General features: G+C 44.9%; 1 protein-coding gene across 2 annotated transcripts in view; it reads right to left on the minus strand.

Annotated features, from left to right (window-relative positions):
• LOC139263068 (serine/threonine-protein phosphatase 2A 55 kDa regulatory subunit B beta isoform) overlaps positions 1-20,373 on the minus strand; it is a 529,859-nt gene that overhangs the window by 20,962 nt on the left and 488,524 nt on the right. The window lies entirely within an intron of this gene.

Below are 20,373 nucleotides of genomic sequence, written 5' to 3' on the forward strand. Positions count from 1 at the left end.
ATCATCGCTGGCGCAGCATCCCAGGGCGCTATCAGCGAGGCGCAGAGCTACTGCATTCGTGCCTCGGCTAACACCCGCGCAATTTCGCGGGAGCCGGTTGCCACCCCCCCCGGGCGAAAACACGTTTGCGCCCAATGAGAAGCGCACAAAATACTTAACTATAGAGGGAGGCAAATCAGCTGAGATTTCCATTTCTAATCGATGATCGCTGCATGCATAGAGACATCACGTGAGGGTAGGACTTTGCTGTGATGCACCCCCTCCCCCACCCCACTCCCATCACACCCCCTCCCATGGTTAAATATTCTGCTGAAGCTCATTATCTAGGCTCACACATGAACAATGCTACTTGGGGAAGATACAGGTGGGCAGCCGGCAGAACTCTATCCCGCCATGAGTTTGAGTTTGTACCCAGCAGAGCAGGGCAAATGGAAAGCTCATAGAATTTCAGAGATAGGCCAACTCTGTTCCTGTGCCAACTCTTTGAAAGAGCTCTCCAAATAGTTCCGCTCTTTCCCAATAGCCTTGCAATGTTTTCCTTTTCAAGGATATATCCCATTTCCTTTTGAAAGTTACTGAATCTGCTTCACTCACCCTTTCAGGCAGTGCATTCCAGCCATAACAACTCGCTGCGTAAAAAAAAAGTAATCACTCCCTGGTTCTCTGGCCAATTTTCTTAAAACTGTGTCCTCTGGTTACCGATGCTCCCGCCAGTGGAAACAGTTTCTTCTTATTTACTTTATCAAAACCCCTCATAATTTTGAACACCTCGATTAAATCTGTCTTTAACCTTCTCTGTTCTAAGGCGAACAATCCCAGCTTCTCTAGCCTCCCCACATAACTGAAATCCTCCATATTCCTGATATCATTCTGGTAAATCTCTTCACCACACTCTCCAAAGCCTTGACAGCCAGATGGAAAAAAAATCCAATCATCAGGGACTTCCTATATTGCAGACACTTTTGCACAATTGCTTTGAAAGCTTCATTGTCTGGCACTTTCGCAGCAGTATGACTCCTAACACAACAATATGTGGTGGGAAATTTAAATTGGTTGTCGAGCAGGTTCAGTAATGAATTAATAAAACTCTTTCAATTTGCACCAGAGTTCCCTGGCAGATGGTGCAGCAGAAAACACTGCCAGGTAAACTGGCTTATGCAAGACAGTTAATGCAAAAAGCGTAAATTTGTTGGGATTTATCCTGGGTGCTTCTTTATAGTTCATTACAATATTGTGAGTGTAATTCACCAGCTGGGACACTAGATGAATTATACTACATCTTCAGCAAATTGTGTGTGTGTGTTTTTTTTTAAATCGCTTAATCCCTATTATAGTTGCGCTTTACTTCTCCAATTTATTTGCAACACAATAATATTTTCAGGTTTCCCCCTATAGTCTTCATAATTTAAAATCCAACAGCTGTGAGGGCTGTGGGGTCCAGTACGTTTAGATCGTGGGCTGCACTGATCGCTGGTTAATTTCCTTTCCAAGTGACAGCCGCGGTTCAGTGGTAGCCCTCTTGCCTCTGAGTCAGAAGGTTATGGGTTCAAGCTGTCTTTCAGATGAGGCATTATACAATAAGGGAGTCAAGGGTTATGGAGAGCAGGCAGGGAAGTGGAGTTAAGCCTAAGATTACAGCAGCCATGGTTTTATTGAATGGCGGAGAAGGCTCGACGTGCCAAATGGCCTACTCTAGCTCCTATTTCTTATGTTCTTAAATGAAGGCCCCATATGGCTGTTGGATGGAAAGGATCCCATTGCACTCCTTGAAAAGGGGCAAGGGAAGTTTCTCCCGCTGTCCTGACCAACAGTTATCCCTCAACCAACGCCACCCAGAGCAGATTATCTGCTCATCTATCTCATCGTCCTTTGTGCAACTTTTCTGTGCGAGTATTAGCGGTCTCAGTTTGTCTACCTTATAACAGTGACTGCACTTGGACAGTACTTCATTGGTTGTGAAACTCTTTGGGATGTCCCGAGGACCTACAAGGTGCCGTGGGAAATGCAAGGCTCTTTTCTTTCTTTCTGTACTTGGGTGTAACAAAAGGTGCCGACTCCTGAGACTCAACTGTCCTGTTCTCATTGGATGCCCAAAAGTAACCAGCAGCAAATAATACACCGGCAAATCCGGCTCATCTGTCTGTTGGGCAGATAACCGTGTTCCTTCCCTACATACTGGACTGACTGGCCCCCTTCCTACACAGCTATGCAGCGGTTTACCCTCGACCTGTGCAATCTGCTAGGAGGATGCTAGGAGGCTGCAGGGGGACTTGGACAGGTTAGGTGAGTGGGCAAATGCATGGCAGGTGCAGTATAATGTGGATAAGTGTGAGGTTATCCACTTTGGGGGCAAAAACAGGAAGGCAGATTATTATCTGAATGGTGACAGATTAGTAAAAGGGGAGGTGCAACGAGACCTGGGTGTCATGGTACATCATTGAAGGTAGGAATGTAGGTACAGCAGGCAGTAAGAAATCAAATGGCATGCTGGCCTTCATAGCGAGGGGATTTGAGTATAGGAGCAAGGAGGTCTTACTGCAGTTGTACAGGGCCTTGGTGAGACTACACCTTTAGTATTGTGTGCAGTTTTGGTCTCCTAATCTGAGGAAGAACGTGCTTGCTATTGAGAGAGTGCAGCGAAGGTTCACCAGACTGATTCCCGGGATGGCAGGACTGACATATGAAGACTGGATCGACTAGGTTTGTATTCAATGGAATTTAGAAGAACGAGAGGGGATCTCATAGAAACATACAAAATTCTGACGGGATCGGACAGGTTAGATGCAGGAAGAATGTTCCCGATGTTGGAGAAGTACAGAACCAGGGGTCACAGTCTAAGGATAAGGGGAAAGCCATTTAGGACCAAGATGAGGAGAAACTTCTTCACTCAGAGAATTGTGAACCTGTGGAATTATCTACCACAGAAAGTTGTTGAGGCCAGTTCGTTAGATATATTAAAAAGGGAGTTAGATGTAGCCCTTACGGCTAAAGGGATGGAGAGAAAGCAGGAATCGGGTACTGAAGTTGCATGATCAGCCATGATCGTATTGAGTGGTGGTGCAGGCTCGAAGGGTCGAATGGCCTACTCCTACATCTACTTTCTATGTTTCTATGACCTGCGCACCACCGAAAATGCAAGACAACAGACGCTCCCTGAGGAACCACACTATCGGCAACCAATTAAAGCTGTCCCGCTGCTCACGATTGTGACAACATAGACAGAAACAATGAATTTTCATTTGCTGCTTTGAGTGGACAAAGAGTGATACAGCACAGGAGGAGGCTATTCCGCCCATCTTGCCTGTGCTGGCACTTTGAAAGCACTATCCATTTAGTGCCACTCACCCGTTCTTTCCTCATTGCCCAGCAAATGTTTCCTTTTCAAGTATATTCCCACTTCCCCTTTGAATCTGCTTCTATCACCCTTTCAGGCCGTGCATTCTAGATCATAACAACTCGTTGCAGAAAATAATTTCTCCCCCTTGGATTTTTTTGCTAATTATCTTAAATCTCTCACCTCTGGTTACTGACCAGACATCTCGCCTTGTATGACATCATGATGCCTATAAGTGCAGCTCTCATTCACGGTTGGTCTCCCCCGCTCACCGCCAACCCCCAATTATCTGATGCTTGAATATATTTTACACTTGAGAGCGGATGTATTAATTTGTTCATATCCCTACTTATAAACAGATGGCACAGTGCATGTGCTAAATATAAGTAACTAACAGGCACATATCACCCAATCCCATGAGGTGTGAATGGCAAAGTCAAGTGAGTTGCAAGACACGTTACTAGGTAACGGTGCCCTTTAAGCCAGGAATGTCCAAACTGGTGCCTGTGTGGGAGCCCACTCAAGTGCATGCCTCACAGGGCACATTTCAAGTTTAAATCAATGCATACATCTCAAACTGCAGACATCAGCAGATCTTGATGTTCCAATTCAGGGTTTATCCACGAGTGAGGTGGTAACTCGTTGCAGAAAATAATTTCTCCTCATCTCCCCCTTGGATTTTTTATCTTAAATCTCTCCCCTCTGGTTACTGACCAGACATCTCGCCTTGTATGATATCATGATGCCTATAAGTGTAGCTCTCATTCAAGGTTGGTCTCTCCCCCTCCCCCCCAACCCCCAATTATCTGATGCTTGAATAGTCCTTTCCAAACCTCCAGGATCACCAGCTGAGAACAAGGAATATAGGTGCCTGAAGAATTCTCTAGAAGATGCGGCCTCACTTTTAGGTTACAGTTCCACAGCGGTTGGCAGTGCTTTAAAACCTCAACGAAGTGGCCATTCTTAAAGTATGCACATTGACCGTCAACAGGCTATTCAACCGGGCACTCCTCACCTATTGCACTTTACAGTAGGGGATCTCAGTGCATTGGCCAGGAACCGGAATTATTGCCGATATCTCCCCTCCCTCGCCAAGGGATTCTGAGGCTAGCTGTTGAGGCCCAAGTACCCTTCCAGTTGGTATCAGCGACTGTGGGGGAGGAGGGCGAAATTAAGTCTCTCTGTGGCACTTATCTATTACAACCTTGTTTTTTTTCTTTGGAAGGGTCGCACAAAGGCAAAGAAAGAAAAAAAAGAGTGAAAGAGCATGAGAGAGAAAGAAAAAGGAGAGAAAGAGAGAAATAAAAAGATGTTGGTTGAAGGTTAAATATTGGCCAGGGCAACAGGGAAAATATCCCTGCTCTTCTTAAATAGTGCCATGGGTTCTTTTACGTCCACCTGAGAGGCAAACGGAGCCTCAGTTTAACGTCTCATTTGAAAGAGGGCACTTCTTATAATGCAGCGCTCCCTCAGCACTGCACTGGGAGTGCCAGCCTAGATTGTGCACACAGGTCTATGGAATGAGGTTTGAATCCACAATCTTCTCACTCAGAGGCAAGAGTGCTAAAGAAATTGATCCACATTAACAAGCAGGTTCCTGTTCAGTAATTCTGCTTTGATTTCCCATCCCTGATCACCAATTTATCTGCCATTAAAAGAAGCAGTAACCTTGTCAGTGACAATATATCGTTGTCTTGTTTAACCTGAGGGTACTTTGTTGACTCAAATGCAAATCTAATCCAGCAGGACGTGTCTCCCTCCAGGTCAGCCCGTCACCCTAACTGTCTCCTGCCAGTGTGTGAAACAAGGGCAGGCTGCTGGTTAGGGGAGGCGAGGAATAAGTTCAACCAACCTTCCCCACCTCAACAAATTTAAAATAATTGCTTCAAAAAATGAAAAATGAATATGTTTTGCTCTAGTCTGTCTAAGTTACAAAAAAGGCTGATGTGACTTTAAAATGGGGAGGCATATTTTATGCTTACATCTGATTTTTCATGCACATTGCTGCTCAGGGGAAAAGCTACACAAAGCCTTGCTTTTATTTGAAAAACAAACTCTATTTCTGGGATCTCCTGATGGTTCAGTGGGTGAATGTATCCCTCGCTGTGGACTCGGAAGATCCCAGGATCAATCGAGGGGCTGTGCCAAGTGAACTGATCTCAGTCAGGATGGCACCAGGGGTTCTGCAATTGCCCTCAGCGTCCTTGGAGTTGGGAAGGGAAAGTGGACCAGGCTCCTGATCAATATCCCATGATCCCTGCTGGGATTGCGCAGTGGTGGATGTTGGGTGAGGGACACATCAGGTTTGGCTGTGATGTCCAGCCTCAATTGAATAGCCCGTTGACACAAACTGTCAAGGCTCACACGCGGAGGTTGACTGTTGGGGCAAGGTATCGGGCCAGGCCCGCTGCCTGTGGCACTGTACCTCAGCAAGGAGTCAATGTCTTTTTGGAGGGATAAAGGAACAAGACAATATTTATCCCTCAACTAACATCACTTAAAAAAAAATTGATTATCGGTCATTTATTTGTGGAATCTTGCTATGTGGAAAGTGGCTGTGTCACGTTTCCTACATTACAATAGTGACTACACTTCAAAAACTATTTCATTGGCTGTGAAGTGCTTTGGGATGTCTTGAGGTCGGGAAAGGCGCTAAATAAATGAACGTCTGTCTTTCTTTTTATATAGTTTGTAATGGGTCCTCTCTCTCTTTATCCCTTCAATTCAATACAACTTTTTATATCCGAGCCTGTGTACCCCTCGGTTTGTGAATGGGTGATCTCGTGTAGCGTAAATTGACTCAGTAAGCGTCACTATTTTGACATCACCAGCAGCTACTGTACTATGTTAAATTGAAATTCATGGCGCACTTTGGCCAAGCTGTGTGACAATTGGCCTCCAAAAGCTCAGTGAGTATGCACTGTGTGGTCTGAATCAAACAGATCGAGAAAGAGGCAGTGGTGAGGTGAGGAAGTGGAAGGACGGGTTAAATTTCCAGGCTGTGCTGAGTTAACCGATCCTGACTGGGAATACTACAACAGGCCTCAATGGCCTGAGTTAGGAGAGGAAAATCAGTCTGCATTTTCTACTTCTGGTCAGTGACCCCCCACCCCGTCCCCCCTCCCCTTGCTGGATGGTGCTCACGGGTGGATATTCGGTGAGGACAGAATCCCCCACAGGTGAATAATAGAGGAACATACAAACAGTCGTAGGCCATTCAGTCTCTCGAACCTGTTCCACTGTGCTCTGCTCATACTAACGGCCATTCAGTCCCTCGAGCCTGTTCCACTGTGCTCTGCTCATACTAACGGCCATTCAGTCCCTCGAGCCTGTTCCACTGTGCTCTGCTCATACTAACGGCCATTCAGTCCCTCGAGCCTGTTCCACTGTGCTCTGCTCATACTAACGGCCATTCAGTCCCTCGAGCCTGTTCCACTGTGCTCTGCTCATACTAACGGCCAAAGCTCACACACCAAAAACCACCACTGGGGCACGTGCCAAGGTGCAGCTGGCACCCGTGGGACAGTGTGCCCGCAGGAACCGGCACCTTCAACAGGGGAGCGGAGAAAAACGAAGGAAAAGAGACACACGCACTGAACAATGATAGAAGTGCTGAGACAGCATCCACGTTTCTGGAATACCTACACTCAGAGCTCTCTGAGTCAACCCTTCATTCATCACACATAAATGGGCCTCTCTACACGGAAAACAAAGAATCGACTTGTCACCTAACCAAGCGACACATTTTAATTTTTTTTCACTCCTTGTTTTGTTGCAAGTGGTTAATTTTCTTTGTCGATGCGACAACATTGCCTGAATAATTCATTCATTATCCCCCACAATTTCAATAAAAGAACGCAAGACTTTCCCACTTAGAAATCAGGTAATCATTTGAGGCCTATTTACACGCAGTTGGTTCAAATGGTACCGTCCTGTAGTTTTAACCTGAAACCTGTTGTTTTGTCCACAGTGCTAGCTTGTCAGTCCAATTAAATCAATTCAGTTTGAGAGCGTATCTGATATGCACCATGCAGGACCTTGAGTGAGAGAATGCAGCAAAAAGATTAATTCGTCACAAAGCACAGGGTTAGGAGTCTGACACCTGTGAATGGGACCAGTGACAGACTGGGGTAGTTTAGTGCCGACTCCTTTCAGCTCCCACTTAGTAATGCTATGACTGCAATTAATCTACAATTAGCAGAGATTTAAAGGAAAAAACACACAAAAATGCAAATGATGGGAAATCTGAAATCACACCAGAAAATCCTGCCTTTTGTCTCCCTGCTTTCTCCTCGGGCCAGGATTGCTGTTCCAATCCCTTTCTCCCATCTCCAGCTTTCCTAATTCTCTTGCACGGCTCCCTCTGGGACTCTCGTTTACTCCAAATTGTTTCATTGAATACTGCCAGCAATGATATCAGCTTAGTTTCTCATCTCCCCTTACGCCCTTGGAATTTCTGGCTGTTGTTCTAACCCCAACAAAATAGCTCTGCTGAGACATTCGCTAGCTGTGCTAGTGTCAGCTGTGGCTCTGTCAGTGGGGTTCAAACCCCATTCCAGCACAAAATCTAGGGCGATACTGAGGGCGGTGCTGCACTGTCGGAGGTGCTGTCTTTCAGATGACAACAGTGATTACACTTCAAAAAAAATACTTCATTGGCTGTAAAGCACCTTGGGACGTACTGAGACTGTGAAAGCCATTGTATAAATGCAAGTTCTTTCTTTCATTTTACCCATCTATTAATGCCAAAGCATGGCAGGTGGTGGGCATTGCATGCGTGATTTCCCGATAAGTCATCCAATGCACGCGAAGCCTCACAAGTGCCACAGGACCTCAGAAATATTCTTCGCAGTGCCTTTCGGTGGGTCAGGGGTGGAGTCCAGGGGAGAGAAAACTAATTACAAAATTGGAGTTTTAAGATGAAACTAGATTCTTCTCCATGATCTAGAACTGCACCACAATGTCCCAAATAGCTAAAATAAAGCAATCACAAATAATATTACTGTGCTGCAGGAATCATGCCATCTCTCAAGAAAGGGCGCATGCTGGGTAATGGGCTGGGTAATGGCTCCACAAATGATATGTAGCCCTCTCTCTCCTCTCTCCATTGAATGTTGGTAGGCTATTTGACCACGAACAACATCACAACCTAACCTGACCGTGGGCGGGGGAGGTGGGTGATTGGATACCAATCACAAGGAGGTTCGCTGGCTGTCCTTTTTCTCTAGCTCCTTAGCTCAGGCCAACTGTGCTATTCCGCTTGCCACAGGTGATCTGAGTCAGTATAGAGCAGTGACTGAATTTGGGATTTCCTAAACTGTATGGATCAGCTCTACACTGAGTGGTGCATTTTGGGCAGAGGCACCAACCAATTAACGCCCAGTAAGAATGACAGATAAATCCATTTTTTTTTTAAATAAAAAACTTCTTAGAATCATAAAGTCTTACAGATCAGGCCATTGGGCCCATCGCATCTATGCCGGCTCTCTGAACAAGCTAAACACTTATCCTTTTCAAAACTATTATGGATTCTGTTTATTCACCACTGTTTCTGGTAGGGTATTCCATGTTCGAAAGAGCCAGTGCAGACTCAACGGGCCAAATGGCCTCCTTCTGTGCTGTAATATTCTATGATTCTATGTCCTAATAACCCTTTGTGTTATCTACTTTATTGATTGTTGTTCTACAATGACCGGAGACAGGAAGTGTTGACTGGTCATTAGATTTGATCATTTATTTTTGAACTGCAGTTGGGTAATTTGTACCTGAAATTCCAGCATAAGAAGTTTTCTATTCTCTGTGCGAGTCAAAACCAATGATTTTCTAATATTTTAAAGAATTCTCTATAAAAAATAAATCAGTGAGTGCCGTATTGGCATTGTGAGTAAAAGCACTGACAGTGTAACAGTAAGTCAAGCAGACCCAGCTTGGTTCTCAGTCTATGGCGAGTCAGAGTAGCAATACCCAGGGCACTGTGATAGCTTTCAGCCATGGTTACCGCTCCACTACTACTGCGACACTGCATGCAAAGCGCACCTGTGGACAGATTGGGTTCAGCTGTGATGCCATCGATAGTCGAACAGCCGGCCAACACACACTGGGTAGCATTGCCAATGAAAAATAGCTGCTTGGAAAAGGAACCGAGGGTTGCCGAAACTGGGCCCCACTGTACCCAAGCAAGTACCCAGGCATTTATTTTCCCATCTCTAGTTGCCCTTGAGAATGTGGTGGTTTCTTGAGCCGCTGCAGTCGGTGAGGTGAAGGTATTCCCACAGTGCTGTTAGGGAGGGAGTTCCAGGATTTTGACCCAGTGACGATGAAGGAACGGTGATATATTTCCAAGTCAGAATGGTGTGTGACTTGGAGGGGAACGTGGAGGTGATGATGCTCGCATGCACTGCTGCCCTTGTCCTTCTAGTTGGAGGAGGTCGCAAGTTTGAGAAGTGCTGTCGAAGAAACCTTGGTGAGTTGCTGCAGTGCATCCTGGAGACAGGACACTGCAGTCACGGTGCGCCGGTGGTGGAGGGAGTAAATGTTTAAGCATATCATTGGTGCACAGTTCAGTTAAAGAATTTAGGAGAGTCGTCTTCTCCCAGAGAATGGTCACGATGTGGAACTCACTACCACAAGGAGCAACTGAGGCAAATAGCAAATATGCATTTAAGGGGAAGTTAGATAAGTATATGAGGGAGAAAGGAATAAAAGGATCCGCAGATAGGGTTAGATGAAGTAGGGTGGGAGGAGGCTCATGTGGAGCATAAACACCGGCACGGCATGTTTCTGTGCTGTAAATTCTATAATATTTAGGTTTTATAATAAAATCTTACAATACATTGAGTTTCATAGTAAGAAGTAGCAATCGCTGTGCATACATTGAAATAACAAGATAGCTCCTCGATGTTCCCTCTTATTACTAAATGATATAGTGCCGTGTGTCCAGGTTCTTCAATGAGCATGTTGGATAGAATTTTATTGGTGAATTATGTGCATACTACATGTGCTTCACCAGCTCCCCTTCATTTGGGTTGCCAAATCCCTGCAATTGGTCTCGGCTTGATCCCATGACAACCGAAGGTTGCGGAATTCAATCATCATCTCATAACACCTAATAATTGAGTCTGCTACGACCGAGTGCGGTGTCCCACACAAGGGTCACCCCTCCACGTGAGCCTACGACACACAGGCCGATCACGGACAAGATCCTTCCATTCCTGGAAAGGTGGGACAAGCATATCCATTCAATCTGGAAATTGGGAAAGTGGGATCACAGCTTCCGAACAGGAACAGTTATTCAGACTTAGCTGCTCCATGCTGCAAGGTTAATGTCATCAATCAGTGTTGTCGGAGCTTTGCAGGAGACATTTGAGGCTGTTAAATCGGCTCCTGACACAGTAGTTCTACTGTGATTCTTCTCTCTATTACAACCCCCACCACAAGTCGCTGCTAAAGCTATCTCTCACCTACCCTAATATGTGGCTTGGTGTCAAATTTTGTTTGATAATGCTCCTGTGAAGTGCCTTGGGACATTTTATTACATTAAAGGCACTATATAAATGTAGGTTACTGTTCTTGTCTACCACAAGTGGCCGAGAGTTGCTAAAACCAGCGCTATTACCTGAGCCAGGTACAGGCTCGGAGAGAAAATAACCCTGTACTTTATAAAATTAAATTGTTACACTTATGAGACCCCTGCAAAGTTCAGACAGTGAGACTCTATATAAAATGCTACCCAACATCTTCATTGAAGAACCTGCACATGCTGAGGTGTATCATTTGGTAATAAGAGGCAACGCTGAGGAGTTATCTTTATATTTCTAAGTACATATTACATAGTATTTACAGCATAGAAACAGACCATTTGATTCAACAGGTCTGTGCCAGTGTTTATGCTCCACACGAGTCTCCTCCCATCCATCCTACTTCATCTCACCCTATCAGCATATCCTTCTATTCCTTTCTTCCTCGTGTATTGATCTAACTTCCCCTTAAAGGCATCTATGATGTTCGCCTCAACTACTCCTTGTAGTCGCGCGTTCCACATTCTCACCACTCTCTGGGTAAAGAATTTTTCCCTGAATTTTTCATTTGATTTATGAGTGACAATCTGATATTTATGGCCCCTAGTTTTGGTTTCCTCCACAAGCGGAAACATCTTCTCTACATCTACCCTATAACCATTTAGTAATTTAATTTTTCTTCCCCAGTTTCTCTTCTGTCCTCCACTAAAGCCACTTGCACCTTGCTGGAGACTGTTGCATGGATGCCTTCTGGTAGTTTACCCAGTTAAAATCTTCAAGAAGTATAATGCCTTTAAAAACAAATTTGTTTGCAAGCTTTCTCGAGAGGCCATTCTTTGCGTGTCAGTGAGTGTCGGCCAAACACACGGAGCTTCACAACCAACCTCGAATCTGTTCTCACCTGACTTTTAAAAACCAGCAAAGAATGACTAAAAAAATGATCAAGAAAGGGAAGATAGACTATGAAAGTAAACTAGCACGAAATATAAAAACAGATAGCAAGAGTTTCTATAGGTATATAAAAAGGAAAAGAGTGGCTAAAGTAAATATTGATCCCTTAGAGAATGAGACCGGGGAATTAGCAATGGAGAACATGGAGATGGCAGAAACTCTGAAGAAATATTTTGTATCAGTCTTTACAGCAGAGGACACCAACAATATTCCAACAGTGGATAATCAAGGGGCTATAGCAGGGAGGAACATAACACAATCACTAAGAAGGTGGTACTCAGTAAGATAATGGGACTAAAGGCAGATAAATCCCCTGGACCCGATGGCTTGCATCCTAGGGTCTTAAGAGCAGTGGTGGCAGGGATTGTGGATGCATTGGTTGTAATTTACCAAAAGTCCCTGGATTCTGGGGAGGTCCCAGCAGATTGGAAAACTGCAAATGTTGGAAAACTGCAAATGTAACGCCCCTAGTTAAAAAAGGAGGCAGACAAAAAGCAGGAAACTATAGACCAGTTAGCCTAACATCTGTGGTTGGGAAAATGTTGGAGTCCATTATTAAAGTAGTAGCAGGACATTTGGAAAAGCATAATTCGGTCAGGCAGAGTCAGCATGGATTTATGAAGGGGAAGTCATGTTTGACCAGTTTGCTGGAGTTCCTTGAGGATGTAGTAAACAGAGTGGATAAAGGGGAACCAGTGGATGTGGTGTATTTGGACTTCCAGAAGGCATTTGACAAGGTGCCACATAAAAGGTTACTGCACAAGATAAAAGTTCCCGGGTTGGGGGTAATATATTAGCATGGATAGAGGATTGGCTAACTAACAGAAAACAGACAGTCGGGATAAATGGTTCATTCTCGGGTTAGCAACCAGTAACTAGTGGAGTGCTGCAGAGATTAGCGCTGGGACCCCAACTATTTACAATCTGTATTAACGACTTGGAAGAAGGGACCGAGTGTAACGTAGCTAAGTTTGCTGACGATACAAAGATGGAAGGAAAAGCAATGTGTGAGGACACAAAAAAATCTGCAAAAGGACATAGACAGGCTAAGTGAGTGGGCAAAAATTTGGCAGATGGAGTATAATGTTGGAAAGTGTGAGGTCATGGATTTTGGCAAAAAAAAATCAAAGAGCAAGTTATTATTTAAATGGAGAAAGATTGCAAAGTGCTGCAGTACAGCAGGACCTAGGGGTACTTGTGCATGAAACACAAAAGAATAGAATTCAGGTACAGCAAGTGATCAGGAAGGCCAATGGAATCTTGGCCTTTATTGCAAAGGGGATGGAGTATAAAAGCAGGGAAGTCTTGCTACAGTTATACAGGGTATTGGTGAGGCCACACCTGGAAAACTGCGTGCAGTTTTGGTTTCCATATTGGAGGCAATTCAGAAAAGGTTCATTAGCTTGATTCCAGAGATGAGGAGGTTGACTTATAAGGAAAGGTTGAGTAGGTTGGGCCTCTACACATTGGAATTCAGAAGAATGAAAGGTGATCTTATCGAAACATATAAGATTATGAGGGGGCTTGACAAGGTGGATGCAGAGAGGATGTTTCCACTGATAGGGAAGACTAGAACTAGGGGGCATAATCTTAGAATAAGGAGCTGCCCATTTAAAACTGAGAGGAAGAGAAATTTCTTCTCAGAGGATTGTAAATCTGTGGAATGCGCTGCCGCAGAGAGCTGTGGAAGCTGAGACATTGAATAAATTTAAGACAGAAATAGATAGTTTCTTAAACGATAAGGGAATAAGGGGTTATGGGGAGCGGGCAGGGAAGTGGACCCGAGTCCATGATCGGATCAGCCATGATTGTATTAAATGGCAGAGCAGGCTCGAGGGGCCGTATGGCCTACTCTTGCTCCTATTTCTTATGTTCTTATGTGCACTTTTTCAGCTAGGGCCTTGGATAGCGATCAGGAGCAGGAGTCCTGACTGATACTTTCTCTGTTCCTACCGTAAGAACATGGAGTGCCTCTCCATTAACCCTAACCACATTACCCACGATTAACAAGGTGTCACGCCTTGGCTCAGTGATAGCACTCTCGTTTCTGAGTCAAGAGGTTGTTGGTTCAAGTCCCACTCCAGAGACTTGAGACGGATTTTAAATTGCATGGACATTTGAATAGGCTGAAAAAAATTACAGGGAACATTGGTTGAGGACAGGTTGCATAAACTTGGCTTGTTATCTCTTGAGTATAGTAGATTAAGGGGTGCTCTGATTGAGGTGTTTAAAATGTTAAAGGGTTTTGATGGGGTAAATATAGAGGAGCTATTTCCTCTGGTGGGGAAATCAAAAACGAGGGGACATAATCTTAAAATTAGAGCTAGGCTGTTTAGAAGAGTAATCAGAAAGCACCTCTTCACACAACGAGTGGTGGAAATCTGGAATTCTCTCCATCAAAAGACTGTTGATGCTGGGGCACAACTGGCATTTTCATGACTGAGATCGATAGATTTCTGTTGGGTAAGGCCAAGAAGGGATATGCAGCTAAGGCAGCTAAATGGAGTTTGAGATACAGATCAGCCATGGTCTAATTGAATGATAGAGCAGGGTTGAGGGGCTGAATGGTCTACTCCTGTTCCTATGACCCATCAACCTGTACAACATTATACCCCTTATCTTGCTATCTTTTTACTTGCATGCCTATAAAGCACGCCTATAAAGCGGGAGATCATGGCGGAGGTGCGGCGAGTGTTTTTGTGGCGGAGGAGCGGCGAGAAATCGTGGCAGAGGTACGGCGAATGAGGGTACAGGGCACAGAAGAGCTGAGGGCCCAGGGGCAGCACGGGCCAACCCACACTGCGACATGAGCGCACTAGGTCCGTGCAGCAGAGCAGGTCTCCAGTCGCCCTGGTTAACCCTTGCCACTGGACCAAGACCTAGCTCTGTCAAGCCAGTGTGGTGGCTGGTGTGCAATGGTCACCATATGTTAAAAAAAATCCACACACAGGCATCTTCCACCCCCTCAATTGGAGTTCAGGACTGGAACATCGGGTCCTTCATTGAAACATCTGTGAACTCATGTGGAAGCAAGTCATTCTCATTCGAGGGACAGTCTATGATGATGGTTACAATAGTGACTACTTCAAAAGTACTTAATTGGCTGTGAAGCGCTTTGGGATGTCCTGAAAATGTGAAAGAAACTATATAAATGGCAAGTTCTTTTTTTTTTCTTTTCACAAACCGCCACATATGATAATTAATAAAATCTACTTCTAATTTGATTCCTGAATTTTTAATTGTATTTATTCAGTTTTACAATACTCAGTTTGTCATCATATGGTTATTATCGTTAACTTTCTAAATGACCTATTGCACATGATTTTTTTGCGCCTTGCATTCTGTTTAACTTTAAGCTTGATAGATCTTTCACTGATTGAGATTCATTTCTTCTCCTTCAGTTTTACAGGTTTTTCACCATGAGCTTCCACCTCAGTTATACAATGACTCTTTTTACTCAGATAATCGACCTTAACTCAGTTTCTCTTTCCACAGATGCCTCCTGACTTGCTGAGTGTTTCTAGCATTTTCTGTTTTTATTTGTTTTTTCCTTTACTTTGATTTCATTTGATCTATTTCTATAGTGACAGCTGATGCTCAATGGGCAGCACTCTCGCCTCTGAGTCAGAAGGTTGTTGGTTTAAGTCCCACTCCAGGAGCTTGTAGCGGAAAAAATATAGGCTGACACTCCAGTGCCTTCCAGATGAGGTGTTAAACCGAGGCCCCGTCTGCTCCCTCACGTGGACGTAAAAGATTCCATAGCAGAGGAGTTATCCCTGGTGTCCTGGCCAATATATATCCCTCAATCAACATAACAAAAAAAACAGATTATCTGGTCATTATCACATTGCTGTTTGTGGGAGCTTACTTGTGCGCAAATTGGCTGCCATTACAACAGTGACTATATTCCAAAAGTACTTAATTGGCTGTAAAGCACTTTTAGACATCCGCTGGTCGTGAAAGGCGCTATATAAATACAAGTCTTTCTTTTATATTTAAATTTTCTTTTTAATTGAGGCTCAAAAGAATCTCCCTTCCTGGCTGATTTGATTTATTTGAATTTTATTCTCTTGCAATATTACAATAATAGAATCACAGAATCATGCAGCACGGGAGGAGGTCATTCGGCCCATCGTGCCTGCTCTGTGAAAGAGCTGTCCAATTAGTCCCATTCCCCTGCTCTTTTTCCCACAATCCTGCAAAATTTTTCCATTTAAGTATTTGTCCAATTCCCTATTGACTGAATGTGCCTCTACCACCCTTTCAGGCCGTGCATTACAGATCAAACCTCGCTGCGTAAAACAATTTCTCCTCATCTTCCCCCCCTGGTACTTTTGCCAATGACCTTAAATTTAAAAAAAAATGTAATTGTTTTTTTTAAATTGGAAAAACATTTCACCCTAATATATTTCTAACATTTGGCTATATAATATATTCCAAGCCTTGCATATGGCACATAAATCCTTTAAGTGTCACACTTATTCCCTGTAACACTTTATTGATATAAAACCGTGTATTGTTCATACACTCATATCTCTGTTAGCCGTGAGTGATGAGACACCAGTGCTGTGATCCAATCTCAATAACATCCTTCATCCGACAGGTTTGAATGATGTACATTGCTTATAAGATCCTTAACAAATATTGCAATCATAACGTGATGAAACATTCACGTGGAAAAGCACTGATGGACAATGAATGATAGATAGGCCCCACAACCTAATCCTGCTGAGATGGAAGGGGAGGAGCAGCAGGAAGGGGATTGGAAATGAGGCAGAGTGAAGACAGGCAGAGTATTTAAGGGACTCTGTGAGCTGGGAAATGCTCTGTGGTGCTTTATTAATTCTACATTGGAAATTCAAGAGAATTTTTCACAGTGCAGGACAAAAAGGTAGAACATGTAGAGGGGGCTTTAAAAAAAATTACTGAGAAACTAAGGTGAAGGGCCAAGGTCTATTGCGCAGGACACCATCAAGATTCAAAAGGAGGAGGCAAGACAGGTGATGGTTAGGCAATGCTAAGTTTTTAAAAGCCTGTGGATTGGAGGAGGCAGGGAGGTTAAAGAAGTAGACTGCGAGCTGGTACTTTCAGCAGAGTGCAGGGGGGATAGATACATCTTAGCTGGAAAATGAATAATAGAGGAAATACCACAAATCGTATAGAAATGCAGGATAAAGTGAGAAGAGGGACGGGTAGATTTCTGACAGACGTCATGTGTATTTTCACGAATGAGAGGATCTGGCTAGAAATTGTATCGTACAAGATCTGCATGGAATATTCTTTCAGAGGACTTGGCCCTCAAGGCTACATCCATCAGCTCTGGTGTTTTCTGTGTAACATGCATACATCGAGCTGTGCCTCATCAACCCCTCTTGGAATCACAGAATCTTACCACAGAGAGGGAGGCCATTTGGCCCACCCAGCTTGTGGTAGCTCTCAAGGCCCTATCCATTTTGGGCTCTTTTTGTTTGGGCTGAAGGCTGATGCTGCAGAATGGGTGTCTGCTATCCCACAGTAAAATCTCAAGGAACTGCACTTTGTGTGTGAAGCCAGACAGTCAGTGTCAGTCAACTCATCCATCATGGAAAAAGGGTGCAGAAAATCACAGCTGAGCCTCAACCTCTCCACACACACACACACACACACACACACAAACACACACACACACACACACACACAATCTCTCTCACACAGACACAATCTCTCTCTCACAGACAGACACAATCTCTCTCACACACACAGACACAGACATAATCTCTCTCACACACAGACACAATCTCACACACACACAGACACAATTTCTCTCTCACAGACACAATTTCTCTCTGACGCACACACACACACAGACACAGACATAATCTCTCTCACACACAGACACAATCTCACACACACACAGACACAATTTCTCTCTCACAGACACAATTTCTCTCTGACACACACAGACAGACAGACAATCTCCCACACACACAGACACAATCTCTCACACACACAGACACAATCTCACACACACACAGACACAATTTCTCTCTCACAGACACAATTTCTCTCTGACACACACACACACAGACACAGACAGACAGACAATCTCTCACACACACAGACACAATCTCTCACACACACACAGACACACAATCTCTCACACACTCAGACACAATCTCTCTCTCTCACAGACACAATCTCTCTCTCACAGACAGACACACAGACAGACAATCTCTCATACACACAGACACACACAATCTCTCACACAGACACAATCTCACACACTCACAGACACAATCTCTCACACACACAGACACAATCTCTCACACACACACAGACACACAATCTCTCACACACTCACAGACACAATCTCTCTCTCACAGACAGACACACAGACAGACAATCTCTCATACACACAGACACACACAATCTCTCACACAGACACAATCTCACACACTCACAGACACAATCTCTCACACGCACACACACACACTCACAGACACAATCTCTCACACGCACACACACACTCACACACACAGACACAATCTCACACACAGACACAATCTCTCTCACATACACGCACACTCGCACTCACACACACACACACACACACAGACACAATCTCTCACACACATTCACACACACATCGACACAATCTCACACACAAGAGCCGAAATTCCGGGGTGTGGGCGGCCGATCGAAAAAAAATCGATCGGCAGCCGTGGTCGGGTGTTTTTCCTTCGCCAAGCCATATGTACCTCGGGGGGGGGCGGGGGGGGGGGGATTTGGGAGGTGCGCACTTCCACCGGAAGCGGGGTGAAGCTGCAGTAAAGGAAGGTTTTCGGCGGTAAGCTCAGCAGCGTGTGGGCTGCTTAAAAGCAGCCAGGCCAGCAAAATTCAGGCATCAAAAAAAGATAGAATTTTTCCTGGCAATGATTCTGCGAGGTTTTCCAGTCGGTGCACGAACGCAACACCGCTGGAGTTTTGCCGCGATCGGGTCCGTTTGGTAGGGAAATAGTTTTATTGATTTTAGTGTTTTTATTTCAGATTCCATCATCCACAGTATTAAGCCTTTCATAGTTTAATAATTATTAGTGTTTTTATTTTAAATTTCATCATCTGCAGTATTCAGCTTTTCATATAGTTTTATTAATTATTAGTGGTTTTATTTCAGATTCCATCATCCACAGTATTTTGCTTTTGAAATAGTTTTATTATTGTTTTGGCTTCATTAAACCTGCTGAGTGCTGCTCAGAGGTTTGCCCATACTTTTGTACAACTTTCAGGTCTGACTCTTAGTGGAGGCCTGTGGGTTGTAGAGGCCTGCTTGGCAGGGTTCACCCTGAGGATGGGAGGAGTGTTGGGAGGCTGACACCTGGTACACCTGGTCAGAAGCAGGGCAGCACGCAGGGAAGGCGTCGCTGTCAGCACCGTACAGAGAGGCAGTGGGCAAGGGAGACAGCAGCAATGATTTTTCATTCTGCACCAGACCAGCGTGCCCGTCGTCTTCACCGGCCCCAATCAGAATTGCGGTTGGCTGCTTGGGGACAAGGGACATCCCCTGTCCACTTTCTGCTCATTCCACTGCGGAACCCCAGGATAGCGCCAGAGCATGCATACAATGACGCTCATTGTGCTACCAGGTGCATCATCAAGCAGTGCATAGGCAAACTTAAGCAGAGATTCTGGTGCCTGGGCTGCTCTGGTGGCATCTTGCAATATATCCTCAACAGGTCTCCATAATCGTTGTCGTCCGCTGCATGCTGCACAACCTGGCTATCATAAGGGGACTGCTGCTGGAGGTTGTACCTGGAGGAGGAGGGGATGGTGGAGGAGGAGGAGGAGGTTGAGGAGGAGGTGGTCGAGGAAGAGGTGGTCGAAGAGGAGGAGTGGAGGTGGAGGAGGAGGATCCCCGTCGCCCCAGAGCTAGGAGGCGTTGACCCATGGAAGGGCCGGGTGCAGACTGGCCAGCATCCTCCTGGGAGGGTGCGTCCTCACATATATGGAGGTGCCTGACACCTCCCCTGCAATCTCCCTCCATGCATTATGTACTGCCTGTCTGCCAGGTCTCCCCTGTCAGGAAACAGTATTCTTCTTCTGTCCTCTACACCGTCCATCAGTGTCTCCAGCTCCATATCAGTGAACCTGTTGGCTCTCCTTGCACCTCTTACACCAGCCATCCTTCCAGACTCCTTCTCCTTCTCTCCCCCCACCACCCCCCCCCCAGGACCTTGTTTCAAACCCTGGCTTTTAAAATAATAATTAATAAAACTACCTGTATGCTGAACTTCTCAGTGGTCATAATGCTCAAATTAAGACAGCCACACTGCTGAAAAATCCACTTTGCAAGGGTTGATTAGCACTGAAACCTATTTTTCAACTTTTCGAGCCGAATATGGGGTGGCCCAGCCACAAAAGAATTTCGGTGCTAATGGCCCCAAAAAGGTGGGGCAAGCACCAGCTTTCCACCGGTACGGAATTTCGAGCTCACAGGCACACACACAAACACACACACACAGGCTCACAGATACACACAATCTCTGTCTCACACGCACACACACACACAAACATACACACAGGCTCACAGATACA

This window comes from Pristiophorus japonicus, chromosome 4 (assembly GCF_044704955.1).
Source record: "Pristiophorus japonicus isolate sPriJap1 chromosome 4, sPriJap1.hap1, whole genome shotgun sequence".
Lineage (NCBI taxonomy): Eukaryota > Metazoa > Chordata > Chondrichthyes > Pristiophoridae > Pristiophorus > Pristiophorus japonicus.